Raw genomic sequence first — 18925 nt, forward strand, 5'->3', positions numbered from 1 at the left:
GTACTATCTATTGCATTTTCTCTGGTTTTGCTGTGTGGTACTCCTGTGTGGTATATCTGTCTGCTACTGTTGTGCGATACTAATGTGAATTTACCTGTGTGGTACCCCTGTGTGGTACTGCTGTGTGGTACTGTCCTGCTGTCCTGTGGTATACATATGGATCCACAAAACACACTCACACACACACCCACAAACACACGCACACACACACACACACAGAAATATATTCTGTGGTATTTTCATGTGGTACTTTCACTTTTTGATGAAAAATTGTAACATAGGATATGTACATTACCACACGGATATCACAGCTTGCAGACTATTCTCATTTCCACATGAGCCTGTGCTGCCCTACTTTGGCAAAAGGAAGCAAGTGACAAAAGTGACATTTCTCGTAAAAGAGCAAAATGTGTCTGTCACAGAAATATATTCTGTGGTATTTTCATGTGGCACTTTCACTTTTTGATGAAAAATTGTAACATAGGATATGTACATTACCACACGGATATCACAGCTTGCAGACTATTCTCATTTCCACATGAGCCTGTGCTGCCCTACTTTGGCAAAAGGAAGCAAGTGACAAAAGTGACATTTCTCGTAAAAGAGCAAAATGTGTCTGTCACAGAAATATATTCTGTGGTATTTTCATGTGGCACTTTCACTTTTTGATGAAAAATTGTAACATAGGATATGTACATTACCACACGGATATCACAGCTTGCAGACTATTCTCATTACCACATGAGCCTGTACTACTGACGTGGTACTATAATATCCAATTAGTCCTGTGGTATCGAATACCCTCATGGTATTTTGTGTGGTAATTTAACGTCTGGTATCACATGATATATTGCATTTACCACATAGATACGACAACCAGCTATTATGAGCCTGTGGAGTCTGTAGCACTTTACCACACAGACAGTGCCTGTGGTAACATATCTTGTGGTATTTTGCGTGGTAGGCACCAATATGTACCACAGGGAATACTACAGGGCGTCATCATCGTAACATAGATTATAATACATTGCTATGTGGGTACTGAAGCCAGGCATTCACATTACCACATGAGTATGTCGTACATTACCCATTAAGCATGTGGGTTTTACATGGGACACTGAATTGTCCCCAGAATTTAGGCCCATGTTCAACCAAAAAAATTTCAACCAATAAATGATATGAAATCAAACGAAATAAAATGAAATATGGGCTCCATATTATTTGCTTCTGTGTTACGTCATGTGCATCATACCACGTGGTATCACTAGACAATTTGAGAACCAGAACGATGAGTTAAAGGTATAATGCTAACAGCATATCATAGGCCTATCGTTCATTTAATTCATGATCTTGTAAAACAAGGGCGAGAATGAATATCACTCTTAATATTCAGAATGCATGCTGACCAAAAACATGACTCTCAGGATCACTCAAAATCATCTTCCATAATTTGGAATTGCTTTCAAAAGGCCAATAAAAGAGTCTTAAACTTGTGTGACTGTCTGAAATGATTAAATAAGGATTGTGAATGAATGTTTTTCCCCGACAATGTGATAATATATGTATATATATATATATATATATATATATATATATATATACATTTACAGTTAAGTTTCCGAGACCGCTTCTCTCTCCACTCTGCTTGGCGTCGGAGAGAAGGACTGGGTCGCGCGGGACCACGTTAAATTTCCGTTTTCATGACGCCCCCTCCACATTCACTTGTGGGTCGGTCTAATGTGACAAATCTGAAACACTACATTCCAACATGCTGCAACAAATGACACGTTCTGTGGTTATTTTGTGGTAAGCTGTGGTGACGAGTCACTGTGTGACTTTTGGGTAAGAAACCACGTAATCTAGAATTTCACGCTGTGACAATTCGGCGGACACAATATCCCCACATACTGCAATAATTATGTGACACAATGTGGTTTTTGTGTGGCAAGCTGTGGCAACTGTGATTACTATGTGATTTTCCGTGAAGAGAAAACTCTGTGGACACGCAAATTTCACATATTGCAGTATGTAATACACTGTGGTCTTTATGGTAAGTTGTTGTAACTGTGATTTCTGTGAGATTAGTATGTGGCAAGTCACATAGTTTTAAATACACACTGAGCACTTACGCGAACGCATCTTCCTCACAGACAGAAATATGTAGCACACTGTGGCTATTATGTGGTATAGCTATTGTAACTGTATACTACTGTGTGAGTAGCAGTAGATAAACCACATATTCCATCGTTTCACACTGTGTGACATCTCTGTGGGGGCACTACTAGTATTCCCATAGATTGCAATACGTGACACACTGTGGCTCTTATGTGGTAACTGCATGTCACCATGATTATGATTAGTATGGGTTAACCGCACTGTGTGAAAATTCATATGACAACTCTATGAACAGACCATGGCCACATACTGCAGCATATGACACACTGTCACTTTTACGTGGTAAGCTGTGTATGACTGATATTATGAGTTGTATGTGGTGAACCACATAGTGTGAAATTTCACACTGTGACAACACTGTGAACACATATTCACACATTTTACACATATAGTTAACTATGTGAACACAGTGTGGTAACTGTGTGTTTGTTGCATAAGGGTAAGCATGCGTTCAAGAAGATTGACATGTGAAAATCGGGCCCCAACCACCAATGCACCTCCCCTATACACCCCTAGATCTACCATGGACAAACTTGAAAATGTACAGTCACCAATGTACTTACTTATTTCACTCACTAATATTATCCCTTATGGTTCTAGAGAAGAAAATTCGTTTAAAAAAAATCTTACTTTGGGGATTTTGTCGAATCCCCCCTCCCCCATTGCAGTGGCATTGTGCTCCTCGAGGCCCTTAAGTGGGGAATGGTACCCATTAGCATGCATTCTTTCACTCTAGCGATAATGGGGGGGGGGGGAACAATGTCAATAATAATGTTTGATTCGTTTAAGATTTATTATGGTGTAATTTGATTTGAGTTTTGTTTGGGACAACTTTTTTTTTAATATAGGGTCCCATTTATTCTTTTTTAACACAACAACAACCTAGCGATAATCCTGCCAAGTTTGGTGAAACTTCAAACGTTTCCAAAAAGAAGACGAAAATTAATACATCTGTCCTTATATGGCCCCAACCTCCTCTCGTGGATCCCCCGATCTACCACGAACAAACTTAAAATACAGTCACTAATACTACTAGCACTATATAACCTAATTTTCTATTCAAAGCTTGAGAGAGAAGATTTGTAAAGAGCGGTCGTAAAAAAGTGTGGGTCCCATGCTTTATTAGAATCGCTCTGTTTTGGATATCTCCGCCATTTCAAAACCAATTTTCATCATAAGAGGTTTCTCATTATCTCACCAAAATATGTTAGAAACCTGAAATTAGGTATCAATCAAAACTATATGATCCCTTTAAACAAAGTTTTGATAACGTTAATGATAATGATTACATCTCTGTTTTCCAGAATTCATAAATATAACTTACTATTTAGCAAATGGAGACTCCTAATCTTTTTGAATATTGAATGAGAATAAAGACTCCAAATCGAGTTTGACGTTACAGAATCAGAATTCCTGTGTTCCGATGACACCGCAAGTCCACCTTGCCTTAATTGCGGGATAGGCGCCAATAACATTCATTCATTCTTTCATTAATTCACTCATGCCTTTATATTTTCATGTCCAAGCAAAATGAATTGACGTTTCATATGTCAAAATGCAGTGTATTCTATCTTTGGTATGATAGAAACGCATCTTATTTCATTTAAAGACTGGAAACGCAAATCGAGGGGCTTCCAAAAAAAAAAAGCGAACTTCTTATGGTTCACTCCCCTCATTTACGGTATTATACTACGACACATTCCTACAAAACTAAACATAATAAGTAAACAGACAACATATTAATCAGTGCAAAAATGCACTTATCTGTATATCAGTTCTATAAACATGACACACACACGCACACATATACACACATAGGCACACACGCTCACACTGGCGCAGAACAAAAACAAACAACAGAGGAAAGTCACAAATGTGAGTTCACCCAATAAAGAACCTCGAAGAATGAGGGAAATTAAGCAAATAGACAGGGGGAGGGAGAACGGGAAGGCAGGTCAGTATATTCTCGATGCAGGACGAAAAAGATCAATTTCTAGTGATATGTATATACATATATATATATATATATATATATATATATATATACTGTACATATATATATATATATATATATATATATATATATATATATATATTCGAGCTTGGGTCTGCCTGAATCGCTATGACGTCTCCGTGGCCGAGCGGTTAAGGCGTTGGCGTTCCATGCCAAAGACCCGGGTTCGATCCCCGGCGGAGACCAATTTTTCAACTCTTGCGCTTTTCCAAAAAAGAGGAACAGTAAGAGGAATAATGATGTCAAAGCTACGCACCGATTTCTCCTCATTTCTCATATCTCACATATGCAAATTATTCAGGAGAAGCCCCAAAGCTGTTGTAGCGGTGTCTTCTTTCGCAAAAACATTATCCCAATTCACCGCTACGTGAATCTCATTGCAGATCCAGCTGAGGCACGCGGCTGGTTGTTATTCATAACTCTCTGCCCCAAAAAGGAACGTGCGCATAAAGAGTTGAAAGGTTGGTCCGTCGGGTATTCGAGCTTGGGTCTGCCTGAATCGCTATGACGTCTCCGTGGCCGAGCGGTTAAGGCGTTGGCGTTCCATGCCAAAGACCCGGGTTCGATCCCCGGCGGAGACCAATTTTTCAACTCTTGCGCTTTTCCAAAAAAGAGGAACAGTAAGAGGAATAATGATGTCAAAGCTACGCACCGATTTCTCCTCATTTCTCATATCTCACATATGCAAATTATTCAGGAGAAGCCCCAAAGCTGTTGTAGCGGTGTCTTCTTTCGCAAATATATATATATATATATATATATATATATATATCAATTAAGGTATATTTCAAAAGGGTACATTTAGATTAGGGAAACATTTATTCAAAACTAATTAGAATAAGTCATAAATAAACGTGATTTGGTGCAAACGTAATGAGCAGTAAGACAAGTGGGCATTTAAAATACTTTTATTTTTGCTCAACCAATTTTCCAAGAAACTGGAGGGAGGATGTTATTATGTAAGGAAGGAAGTTGAATGTGTTACCCAATACTATAGTTCCATAAGTCAAAGTCAAATACCTATCTCTTTGTCATTCCCAGGAGAGCTTATTCTCTGCTGAACCTAGAAATTTAATTGAATAAGCATGTTAAATCATTCGATTTTCAAAAATTAGATGATATATAAGCGTATTAGTGAACAACATCAAGTTTGTTCCTTGTATACATTAAGCAATAATCTATTTACTCTCAACCGTTGTATTATTCTAATACAGTTCTACATTCATGATATCAAGTAATGTATTTGGGATTTGAATGAGAAAAGATGAGATTAGACTGATCTTAAAATGATAATAAGAAAAGAACATTTTGGGGAATTTGGAAAATCGATGATGTAAATGACAAAATTTAATGTTCCAAGTATATTACCCTGTGGAACCCAACAATCACTCGGGCTCACAGAAGAATATTCACTGTTAAGTTTTTTGTTTGTCTTTCAAAATGAACTTCTGAACCACTCCAAGACATTCCCATGTATATCACAGTGGTTGAGTTTATATAGAAGATGGTAATGGTTTATCGTGTCGAAGGCCTTTAAGACTTTTAAGAAGACGCTGACAGCGAGTATGTTGAAATCATCGATGGCCGAAAAACTTTTCCAGTAAAATATTATTACATATATTGCATGCGATGTACTATTTTGATTAAAAGGAGTCCACTTTTTTTTTATATAATTACATATTTCTTTTTCTCCGCACGCAATAGTTGAGTGAGGGGTTTTCTAAAATGCTTTATACTTAGTAATTATTGTGGTTACTTATCCTTATAAAACTAACATCATTTTGATTTTTGCCATTAAGTCAACGCACAAACAACTTTTAACCCCGCAGAGTATTTGATTTCGGTTTAATTATGTGACTTTTCTCTGACTAATGAAATATGAGTATTTTATGAAGTCACTATTTTACCTATATACTTGTATATCAGAAGCTACTTTCATATTTTACAAAGTATATATTTCTGACCAATCAATTTCCATCAAGCACTCTTGAAACCGGGCCGATAACTGAAGTGTGAACTTTTGCTTTCTTTCATAATTTTGTATTTTTCTGGTCTGTAAATTGAAATATGAACACATATAGATTGAATAATGGTCAGATTTGTACGTAAGCAAAACGCCAGAATCAGAAAGGGGATTAGATTTTAAGTTCATTACATATATATAATAATACATGTACATATGCATATATAATATATATTCTCAATTAGGTTGCAAGATCTCTATCACCCTATCCTTTGTATATCCATAAATTTCATTTATCATATTTTGTAATGTTGACATTATGTACTTATATTTTTATGTGAAAATGTTTTATCATTAAGTTCTGTTGGAGATGCAAAAAAAAAAATGAATGAATGAATGAATGAAGATTGTTGAGTAACACCAGTCGGTTTGGAAATCAATGGTAAGAAATATGGAGAGAGCATAGCATTCGTTACAGTTACTTAAAGACAATAAAGACGGTATAAGGGCCGCTTGATAAGCACAGTGTAGTAAAAGCTGAAAATTGAAATGGCCAAGATCTAATAGATGAATAGCCTGTTACATCTATTTCAGATTTTCGACTTGATATAGAATAGTTGCAAACTTTGAACATTTCAGATATTTCAACAATACGTCTGACATCTAGAAAAGCGTACATCTGACTCCGGCGTCTTCATTATGTCCGCAGTTGTGTACGTTTAGCCCTGCGTGGGGGCAGCTCAGAATGTTAGTCTCAGTTCCCCTGCACTCCACGTTGTCAAGAAAGATCGGTCCGGAGCCTTGACCAAAGGCTGCTTGAGTGAACGCCGACTCACTTCCTGCGTAGCCCAGACTTCTGCATACTATGCTGGCGTCGATGATACCCCACTCGTCATCACATACAGTTCCCCAGACACCGTCAACTTTGATTTCCACCCTGCCTTCCCGAGACGATCGCCCACCAACAAGTCGAACTGAGCAATGGTATAAAAAACAAATGACAGTTGTATTATGCATTATTATCCTGAGTGTGTTCAGAATAAGTATTATATCAGAAATGAAATCATTATTCGCAATTAATGAACCAACTCGCTTCATCATCCGTTTTACATTTTTTCTTAATATTATAAAAATAGAATACACATAAACAACTTTAGCTGCTGTCTTCATTTGTTGGAATATTAGCATAATTATTCACTGATGTTCCCACCTCAAAATCATTTGCCTTTTCTTAATGTTGCATACAAATCCGCAACTTGCCAAGAGCCTTTACGCATATTTATTGATCCTGATAGAGAGAAGTATGAAATTTTGTTTAATCGTGTGATTTGCTTGTACATTTGTACGTAAAGAGATATATTCTGCAGTACGCAACAAATAAATGTGCCTCGCTAGAACGATGCTGTGAACGAATGGAATGCCTGACATTACCCTGTACGTTACATCGTACTGCCGCATCCTCGTGATGTCTGCAATTGTGGGATCCTATCCCTCCGTGGGGACAGCTCAAGATGGACGACTCAGTACCCCTGCACGAGACATCGTCCAGAAGGATTTGCCCGGAGCCCTGGCCAAAGAATGCAGAAGATAACGCCTCCGAAGCTCCCGAGAAGCCAAGACTATTACAGATCACGTTGGCATCCTCGATACCCCAGAAATCATCGCACACGCTTCCCCAGACACCGTTAACCATCAGCTCCACTCTCCCTTCGTGGGACGACGTGCCCCCGACAAGACGCACTAGATGAGATAGGCATTTTTCAAAATTTACTTATCAGAACAGCAGAATAATCTAGTTCTTTCTTTTTTCCATCCTTGAGAAACTAGCTTTCTTTATAGGCCATAGATTAAATTACATCACCGCTGACAGGCATATAAGATAATGTATTTAATAGAAACTCAATCCATTTATCAGACTGATAAATTCCACAAAAAATCATCAACTCGATAGTGACATAAAGGGAGGCAATTATTCCCCCTGCTTTCTGAATGCGGTTAGTCAAGTGCTCTGTCATTATGCTCGAAAAGTGATTTTTTTTTCTCGAAATCCTTTTATATTTCCTTTGATTATTGCTGTCTAGTAGTCTCCTCATCCAGTCGTTCCCACAACAAAACATTTTATTTATAACTTTTGCGTCGATTGTTCGATTTTCCTCAAACTCTCACTGATGTGTTCTACTAATGTTGCTGCTTTTACTCAATCCACATTTCCCTTTGGGTTCTTGTTTTTCCTTTGAAGGCGATTTCTTGAGATGGACACATTGCCAAACTGGCAGATATCACATTACAAACGTTTGTATCACATCTGGCATTACGGCTCAACGGCAATTTGCGAAGCATATTTATCGGAAATTTGGCCTACCCAGGTTGCAAATAACCCCAGCATCTTCCTGGTGTCCGCAGTTATGGGATCCTATCGCGTTGCTTGGGCAGCTCAAGATATTGGACTCTGTTCCGTGGCACGCAACATCGTCCAAAAGAATTGGTCCGGAGCCTTGGCCAAAGGCTGCGTTGGACACAGCCGCAGCAGCTCCCGCAAACCCCAGACTGTTGCAGACGACATTGGCGTCGACGATGCTCCAGTAGTCATCGCATACGGTTCCCCAGACACCACCAGCCATTACCTCCACTCTGCCTTTGTGAGATGACGAACTACCAGCAAGACGAACTGTGAGATTTCGTTTTCGTTGTTATTGTTGTTTTTGGATGAAAGACAGAGATAATTTCAGAATTATTTGTTTGTTAATCAATTCAAGAAAGCATACATAGACAGTATTAGAGCAGTTGATTTTTGCTTGCATTTTTCCTTGCTTTTCCTGTTGAAAGTGGTTACACTCTCAGGGCGTGAGAAACACAGTGATAGTGAAAACAAGCGGCGAGCGTGTTTTCAGATAAGCATTGTAATTGAAGTACACGTTTGTACTCACTTATGAACTATGTATGTCTTACATTATTATTGTTAGTTCCTTGTATTAGTCTCTTTCCTCATGAAGTCTTGTATCTCTGTACTCGAATACTACTGGGATGTCTTGACTGCCACAACGTATTGAACTATGATGTCACCCTTTTTACATAAAGAAATGCAGATTTCACTGAAATACATATAACGAATATCTGAATAGTGAAATTACCGCGAGGGTTACATCGGACACCTGCGTCTTCGGAATGATGGCAATTGTGTGAGCCTGTCCCAGCATGCTGGCAGTTCAGGATGCTCGACTCAGTTCCCCGACACGCAACGTTATCGAGGAGGATTGGTCCGGAGCCTTGACCAAAGGCCGCTCTCGAGAGGGCTTCAGAGGCCCCCGCGAAGCCAAGACGGTTGCAGACAACATCAGCATCGTTGATATCCCACAAATCATCGCATACGGTTCCCCAGACACCGTTGACCATTACTTCCACTCTGCCTTCGTAAGATGACTGGCCACCAACAAGACGCACTGATTGAAAAAAAAAAGAAGAAATAGTTTGTGTACTTATCAGTTACTTGACCAGTTAATCTATGAACTGCAGAGATGTTCACAGATGCATCGATGCTTCTCATAAGCTCCCTTAAAATAGAACGGGGAAGAAACTTGACACTGTGTCAAATTATTAACTGAAGGCACAGCATAAGTTGGCATTATCTAAACAAACGTAGATTTTGATACGAAATTTCTACTTCTAAAATGCTCTCGAAAAGGGGTCCGTAATTACTTTGTTTACTTAATTTGTGTAAGATGACTTCATCTTAAAAATTCTGAAATATCAACCACAAAAATGATACATGTCTTTCAACAATATTGTCTCTACTGGCATGGTCGTTTCTTTTCCTTCGTAATATGTGTAATTTCATTTTTTTTCTTTCTGTAGGATGTCAAATACACTGTTTGAATCATTGAACTCGCTCACAAACCTAATGCCAAATTTTCCTTTTCAGAATGGCTACCTCTGCTTTATTTATCCATGTGTACTACAATTCCAAGTTTTGTAACACACATAATTCTCTGTTGTCAGTGAAAGAGGAGATATTAGGTTTAGATTCCAAAATTCTGAAATATCTTACCTATTCTGATTCTGATTTATTCTGTGTTATGTTATGTTGGAAAAAGAGAATGAAAATATATGAATTGAAATAAATTGAATTGAAGTTCACAGGTCAAAGATCTCGAAGTTTTGCCAGTGTGACCGCGGCAATTATTTCGGCACATTGGACGTCTCTCCTCTCCTACTATAATTCATGTTAACAAATTAGCCTATTCCTTTCTTTTTCTCGCTTTTCTTTAGAGGATCAATTGTCTTCATTGCGCTTTTCTTAATAACAAAGTAAACTTGAAATGTCTGTGCATGTCGAGAGGAAATCTTGTCACAACAAAAACATTTTCGTTAATTGCTTGACCTTACCTGAGGCACATTTTACGCCTGCATCTTCGTGATGTCCGCAGTTGTGTGTTCCTACCCTTGCTTTGGGGCAGCTGAAGATGTCACGCTCAGTTCCTCTGCAGGCCACATTGTCGAGAGTGATTGGCCCAGAGCCCTCACCAAATTCTGCGTTAGAAACGGCTTCAGCGGCTCCTGAGAAACCAAGACTTCTGCAGACTACGTTGGCATCCTCGATATCCCAATAATCATCGCACACAGTTCCCCAGACACCGTTGTGCAACACTTCTACTCTGCCTTCATTGCGCGACGTGCCCCCAACTAGCCGCACTGGATTATGTATTGAAAAAGCACAATGCAATTATGGCTTTTGATCTTTAAATCTTTATTCATTTTTTTTTTTCAGTGGCTAACTTAATGGACAACTTAGTATCGAGAGATTTCCAGTGCATTTTGCATAGCCAGAAAGCTATAACCGGTAAACTATTAATGTTAAATCATCCGTTCTGTTCGTGAGATGTGTTTAAATGACCGGATAAAGAATCATTTAATGTATATCCATTAAACTTCATTTAATGTCAACTGGAACAAGTAGATTTTCAAATTCAGTTCATGTATGATCCCTTTCAATCTAGTGTCGAGCGTTTCTACCACTTCACATTTTGGTTAACTTGAGATGTTCAAAACTTTGCTCTCCATTCAACCCCCTCAACAGTCATCAGCTTGGTCGTTTTCATTAATAAGAGGAAAACACGTAACTCAGTATTGCGCTTCCAACAGACAGTTCAGAACAAACAAGAACCTTGATTGTATCAAGATGCCTTCCGCAATGTGACAGCATTTTGCAACATATCCAGCGTTCATTCCATAGATTATCTTTGAAACATTTCAAACTGTTACTTCTTTATCATAAAAAAAAACCCTCATTCATCAACATTTCGAAACGTGCAATAATGTTTATATCACCTTGAGCGCTGCACCTCACTCCCGCATCTTCACTGTGTCCACAGTTGTGGGTTCCGATACCGATAGCTGGACAGCTTAAGAGATTGGATTCCCTTCCAGAGCAATCAACGTTATCGAGGAGGATTGGTCCGGAGCCTTGACCAAAGGCCGCTCTCGAGAAGGCTTCAGAGGCCCCCGGGAAGCCAAGACTGTTGCAGACAACATTAGCGTTGTTGATATCCCACAAATCGTCGCACACGGTTCCCCAGACATCGTTGATCATCACTTCCACTCTGCCTTCGTAAGATGATTGGCCACCAACAAGACGTACTGGTTGTGGGAAAATTTACATAGCTCTCTTATATGCCTGCAAATGTCCGTGAAGTACGGGTTATTCTCTAGAATACAATCTATTTCTGTCAATTGACCTCTCGAAGGGAACACAAAGTATATAATGATAATAGAATGATACGCCAAAGATAAATACAAATCTACATCTACAATGCAAAAGAGGAATGCATATATCTGTCACATTTCAGGTTTTTTTTTTTTCTTTTCCGTTTTCATGATCAAGTGATGATTAAATATTACACCGCACAAAATATTGTGCGGTGTTTATCATCATTAGGGAGCCTTAGATTTGCGACGCGAACGTTTAGACGATGATTGCGTAAGCCGTTTTCTTGTCTCCCTGGGTGTTGCAAAGTAGCTTCAGATTTCGCTAAGACGCAAAGTAAAATGGCCTAGTGCTTCCATAGGATGTTTGCATGAAGTAGCTCTCTGCGTCGTGAATTTGAGCAGAAGCAAAAATGGCCAAGAACCGACGTGAAAAAAAAAAATCAGACAACTCGAGCTCAGGTTTTGATAAGCGATTTTGCGCATGCGCAGAACAGGGTTTTTTTTTCGCCTCATTAAAATCCTCGGCGGGAAAATTTGAAGCTCCCTATTGCTAGCGTAGGTTAGCGCACAATCAAAGATACTTCAAAACAATGGGGAAATTCTCAAACAGTACACCCTGTCATGACGAAGGGTCACTGAAAGAATCACACTTGAATTGGACAGCTTCACCACATCATGAAAATATCTCCCTTCAATCCATCCGTAAAAGAGAATTAACAACATTAGAGTACTGTACGGGCTTCGTACAAATTTAAGTTACCCTGAGGGTTACACCTGACCCCAGCATCCTCTTGGTGTCCGCAGTTGTGGGCCCTTTGTCCGGTGTAGGGGCAGCCTAAGACATTCGACTCTGTTCCTATGCAGTCAACATCGTCGAGAAAGATTGGTCCGGAGCCTTGGCCGAAGGCAGCCTGAGAGAGAGCCTCTGATGCCCCTGGATATCCCAGACTGTTGCACACGACAGTGGCGTCAGTTATGCTCCATGAATCATCGCACACGGTTCCCCAGACACCGTCCATCATCACCTCCACCCTGCCTTCGTAGTATGATTGACCGCCAACTAGTCGAACTGAATGACGTGTAGAACGAACAAGAAATGTCCGATCTGATAAATACATCCTCATTGTGACTGCAGCAATCGAAATTATCTTTGCCTATTAAGTAACTGCATGTAATTCTGCTTGTTCATCTGCCTCTTGCTTAAAAAAAAACAACACATACGTATATATACCTAGAAATTCCCTTGCTACCGACTTACGATCCACACCTTATACACAGGTATCAAAGAAATGACGACAAACCACGCCGTCAAGACAAAAATCTCAGCTAGTTATATCTTTCACAAACTTACTCAGGCTTTTTGAAGTAAGCTTTTGGATATTCATTATATTTCAGGATGAATGGTGAGATCGTTGAAAGAAATTACCCCCCACAATTACCCCCCACTCAGTGAGTAGCAAGATTTTCTTTATGTATCTCTTTACCTGGGGCCATCTTCCTCGTCAAGCTTAGCTTATGATGATGGTCCCCTGCATTTCATTTCTATCATTTCCTATTGCTTCCTTTCATATATGATATTCGTTCTTGAAAAAAAAAAGAAAATGTATGTAAGATCCAAACGTTACGAATATTAGCTGTGTAAATGACTATGTAAGTATTTTGTTGATTTGTCGATTTGTATTGATTTTGAAATGCAGAAATAAAAACTGAACTGAACTGAACTGAACTGAAATTCCCTCATATTCATCTTGATTTACTTATTTTTGCGTAATTTCCGTGTTTTGGAAAAGGAGGCAAAAGATGACGCCTTTTTGTTGGTCCAAAGACTTAATGGAAGGCAAGTGGTTGATATATTCATGTCTTCTTTTCAAAAGTAGTAATGAATGGGATCACATCAACTACGTTCTTTCAATAGCTTGACAACACATAATTGATTAGTTTCTTAATCTTTACCTTTTTCTTTCTTTCTCTCTCTCTCTCTCCCTCTCTCTCTTCCTTCTCTTCTGTATGACTACTGATTTGTCAGGTTGTTTGTTCAGGGTTTATAAGGTTTTTCATGTCTTAGTTCATGTAATTGAATTTTGTAATTCCGCTTTGCATGTATAACACATTATTAACCATTTAATTTGCATTACATGCACTACGTGTTGGGGGAATGCACCCTTCAAGCACTGCGTTTTTTGGCATTCTTTCCTATTTCCATCTTCACATAACTCAGACTGATTTACTTCACTAATTGTGCATTACAATGTTAACTTATGTACTCAGTTTCTGTAAAGATTAATGTATTTCTGTCGCAAATTCAAAACTACAAGCGAGATTAGTTAAGGTTATACAGGCGTAGAAAGGGACCTCAAATTGCCAGTGTTTTGTGTTCCTATAAAAATGTTTCCTTAATGATTTTCCAAACTTTGCTCGAAATTTGATGGAGTTTCAGTGTCTTTGTATTGATGGAAATTCTTCGGCAAAACAAGTGTGATATTACCGTTGATATTACACCTGACCCCTGCGTCTTCTCGATGTACACAGTTATGCACCCAAGTTCCTGCATGTGGGCAGTTAAAAAGGCTGGATTCATATCCTCTGCACTCAACATCGTCAAGGAAGATTGGCCCAGGGCCTTGACCGAAGGTGGCGATGTGGAGGGCCTCCGAAGCCCCTGGGAACCCGAGGCTCTTGCAGACAACGTTGGCGTCGGTGATGTCCCAGGAGTCGTCGCACACGGTTCCCCAGACACCTCCAACTTGCACCTCAACTCTACCTTCATAGAACGAACCGCCATCAACAAGACGAGCTGCATGTATTAAGATACAAAACAAAACAAGAACAAACGCATACAAACTGTAGTATCATTTGTAGTGGCATATTTACCTACTTCTAATGCAGCTTTCTTCCTTTTTTCTCCTTAATTAGCATCTTCGTTTCATTTCGTAAGGAAGTTGAAATAAATGACTCTCGCCCATCTTGAATTCAAACTACACGTAGTTACTATCTATTTAGCACGGTGCTTTAATACATTATACAGTTTATTTGCTGCATGGTGCATTTGCATCGAACGAAATAACATCTGTAAACATGCACATTTTTTGGCAACAGGTTCTAAAAAAGCAGGACTCGGTTTCGCTCATCGTAATATGAACAGATTTTCCCCAACACATGTAGGCCTATATTGAAATAGACAAAGCAGAGTGTATTAATATGCTATCTGTAAAAAAAGTTGATTTACAAACTTATGTGTAATTATTTGCTTGATAAGTCCACAATTAAACTGCATCATATTATGTTCGATTATATAGGGGAAAAAAAAAACCCTCGCATAACGTTTAACGTGAATTGTGCCTGAGTGGAATACCATTTTGCAGACAAATAACCCCGGCGTCCTCTGTGTGCGAGCAGTCGTGATTTCCCCTGCCATTGTGTGTACAGTCAAAGATACTATTTTCTGTTCCTCTGCAGTGGACATTATCAAGGAGAATGGAACCGTAGCCTTGTCCGAAGGTAGCTGCCTTTAGTGCCGCCCTCGCACCTCCAAATCCAAGGCTTCGGCAGACGACATCAGCATCGCGCATGTCCCAGTAATCATCGCACACAGTTCCCCACACGCCGTTCATCAGAACCTCCACTCGCCCTTCAAGTGAAGAGCTGCCACCAACAATGCGAACTAAATACAGATTTGATAAAAAAGCAAATTGGTGACAAGCAAGCAATACAAAGATATGATAGGGGCGTTATCACTTTCGGCCCAATCTAGGCAGGCTGCATATGTACCCTGTATTGATTTCTCCCTGTCTTACCATTATCATCATATTATGCAATGTCTCTTTCTTATAATGTTAAGACAGTGTTGGACGCTGATGTTACGAAATTTTCAATTACGGAATTATCACGTTTCTAACTAGTATCTTCATCTTTGCATACTTTAAATCTAATTGTTACTAAGCCTGAAGGTAAGAATTACAAAACTATACTAAAGCGATTAGAAGAAAAAAAAATAATTGGGTCCAATTTTTTATGGCGTATTCAAAAATCTATGATCCCAAGAAATTTGTTTCCGCACCTATAAGTGACATTCCTCAAACGTCTATACAGCAGTACTGTGTTTGCATCTAAAATACAGTTCTTGTACTTGCAACAACTTTACCGAATGGTTTGGTCCATTCATTTGTACGAATATATTTAGGCCTATTTGTAACACTTTAAAAAGACGAGAAAAAACAATCAAGAATGTCCGAGTTGAAAATTGTCTAACTGGGATTTCATTGCAGTTACAAAATAATACTGAAAGAATGTCAGGAGGTGGATGCATCATGTTGCTCTGCGTGCCAAGTGATCATAAGGCTTATTGAATTTCGTGTCTTCCTGCTTCAAATTTAAAAACAAGATGTTTCCTGAAATGCCTGATTTAGGAAACAGCTCTAGTAGTATACCCAACTCACACTGGAATTAGAAGATGTTAGCGCCATCTCCCGTTTGATTGCTGGATTGTTTTAAACATGTTTAAAGGGGCCCTGAAATCCAAATGCATGTTGATTTGTGTTGAATTATGATACCCTCAACATCACTTTTGCGGTGAAACAAATATCTAGAAATATTTCATATATTTTTAATGATTTTTTCTTCTATTTTTCTTCAGATTACTCGGGAACGCCCACAAAAAATCCTTCCAAACCAATCAATATTCATATTCTTGAGATGACATCATCTGTCAATCACTGCTAAAGTGCTGAAATGTTTAACAAAAGACATTGGAATGCACCTTCCCCTCGACTCAGCATAACTTGCATGTTCCCTCGCCATGTCTTTTGTTAGTCACATTAATAATATGACAGAAACATGCAAGTTATGCTGAGTCGAGGGGAAGGCGCATTCCAATGTCTTTTGTTAAACATTTCAGCACTTTAGCAATGATTGACAGATGATGTCATCTCAAGAATATGAATATTGATTGGTTTGGAAGGATTTTTTGTGGGCGTTCCCAAGTAATCTGAAGAAAAATGAAAGAAAAAATCATTAAAAATATATGGAATGTTTCTAGATATTTGTTTCACTGCAAAAGTGATGTTGAGGGTATCATAAATCAACACAAATCAACATGCATTTGGATTTCAGGGCCCCTTTAAGGAATACCGTATAAATTACTGATCCAGGGTTTTCCTGTTAATATCAAAGCAAATCACACGCACATGTATTATGGCACGAAAATCCAATTGACTCTAGGGCCCGAATTCACGAAGGTGGTACAAATGAAACCATAAACCATGGACAAAAACCATGGAGCGCCAAGTGTCGCATGGAATATTTCGTTACGAAATCAGTCATTTCGTCGATGAACTATTTTGTAACGAAATTACAACATTTTTTAACTAAATGAATATTTCGTCCACGAAATTATAATTTCGTCAACGAAACTGTCATTTTGTCGACGAAATGACCAATTTCGTAAGGAAATATTCCGTGCGACACTTGGCGCTCTATAGTTTTTGTCCATGTTTTAAACCATGGTTTCATTTGTACCACCTTCGTAAATTCTGGCCTAGAGGTTTATTCGAAATGTATTACCTTTTTATAAAGTAATGCCTTTGCAGGCGTTCGCTTGTTTGTCCGTCTGTCTGTTTGCTAATACCTCAAAGTTATGAACAGATTTAGATAACATTTTCAGCGAAAGTGGATGATGCAAGGAACAGATGATTAAATTGTTTGAAGCATCCAGATCACTTGGATCGAGGGTTTCGTTGTAAAGTATTGTAAAGTATGGCGGAGGTAGGGACGGTCGACAGTGTGGAAATACTAATGTGGTGGTCAAGGAATTTGATAATGCAGATGATATGATAGGGTGGAAACAACAATATGGGTGGAAATGAGCTGCTAATGGTGGTGATGTGTGCTCTCGGACTGTTTTTTTTTTTTTTTTTCTTTTTAGTTTTATGGTGGATTGGCGGTTTGGTGCGAATCCACCATTTTGCAAAGGTTCCCAAAAGTTGCTTGAATGGCAGTTGATTTCTGACAACAGCAACTATAACAATGCTTCCAACATTACAAACTGCCGAGAAGACTCTGTGCAGCTTAGGACATCCACCTAGTGACTGCCTGGCAGTGGCGTATCTAGGGGGGTGGGGCAAGGGGGGCACGACGTGCCCCGGGCGCCACTCCTGGGGGCGCCAAAAACGAGAAAACTATTTTAAAAAAAATCGAAAAAGAAGAAGAAAAAAGGGAAGAAAGGAAGAAGAAGAAGAAGAAGAAGAAGAAGGAGAAGAAACCCTCGCCCGGACGGCGGGGGAGGGGGGGGGGGGCAGAAAATCAAATCAAACAAGATAAAAACAAAACATGATGATGATGCGGACAATGTTTATTGTGTTCACACATGTCATTTTATATTTAGCAGGCAAAATGTTACACAGAGCAGCGGCTGCAATTTCTTTCGTTCTGAAGCGATCGCCAATTGGATCGAAGGAGGGCGCCAACGGTTTCGAACATAGGGGGAGGGGGGCGCAAAAAAAAAAAATCAAACAAGATAAGAACAAAACGTAATAATTTAGAGTATTTTTTCAAGTCCTCTGTTTGTTGGTATGCATCGTTATCTATAAGGCCGTCACTGTATCTTGATTAGAATTGTAAGATTTAATAAGCAAAAAAAATGACAAGAATTCCATGTTTTTTAAGCTGAAACACAAAGATTTTCGGCTCGCTCGCTGCGCTCGCTCGCCAAAATTTGTCACAAAAAAAGAGATAGGAACAAAACGTGATGATGACGCGGAAATATACAAATTTCGGCTCACTCGCGCGTACTGAGTTGAAGTATTTAATTTGTTGGTATAAATCGTTATCTATAAGGCCGTCACTATATCTTGATTAGAATTGTAAGATTTAGTAAGCAAAATATGACAAGAATTCCATGTTTTGTAAGCTGAAGTAAAAAAAATTTCGCCCCCTCGCTGCGCTCGCTCGCCAAAATTTATCACGATTCATTACATTTAAATTACTCTCAAAAAGACCCCTTTTAAGTGCTTGAAAAAGCATATATAAAAAAGCATAAAGTCCCAACCGGGATGGGGTTGGGGTTGAACACTTTT

The 18925-nt window shown here is 39.0% G+C and overlaps 2 non-coding genes and 1 pseudogene across 2 annotated transcripts; 2 read left to right on the plus strand and 1 right to left on the minus strand.

Annotated features, from left to right (window-relative positions):
- LOC140228525 (uncharacterized) overlaps positions 1-18925 on the minus strand; it is a 333922-nt pseudogene that overhangs the window by 187501 nt on the left and 127496 nt on the right.
- On the plus strand, positions 4303-4374 carry Trnag-ucc (transfer RNA glycine (anticodon UCC)). Its single transcript has one exon. It is a non-coding gene; the product is annotated as a tRNA-Gly (tRNA).
- Trnag-ucc (transfer RNA glycine (anticodon UCC)) lies at positions 4699-4770 on the plus strand. The gene has a single exon. It is a non-coding gene; the product is annotated as a tRNA-Gly (tRNA).

This window comes from Diadema setosum, chromosome 5 (genome assembly GCF_964275005.1).
Source record: "Diadema setosum chromosome 5, eeDiaSeto1, whole genome shotgun sequence".
Classification (NCBI taxonomy): Eukaryota; Metazoa; Echinodermata; class Echinoidea; order Diadematoida; family Diadematidae; genus Diadema; species Diadema setosum.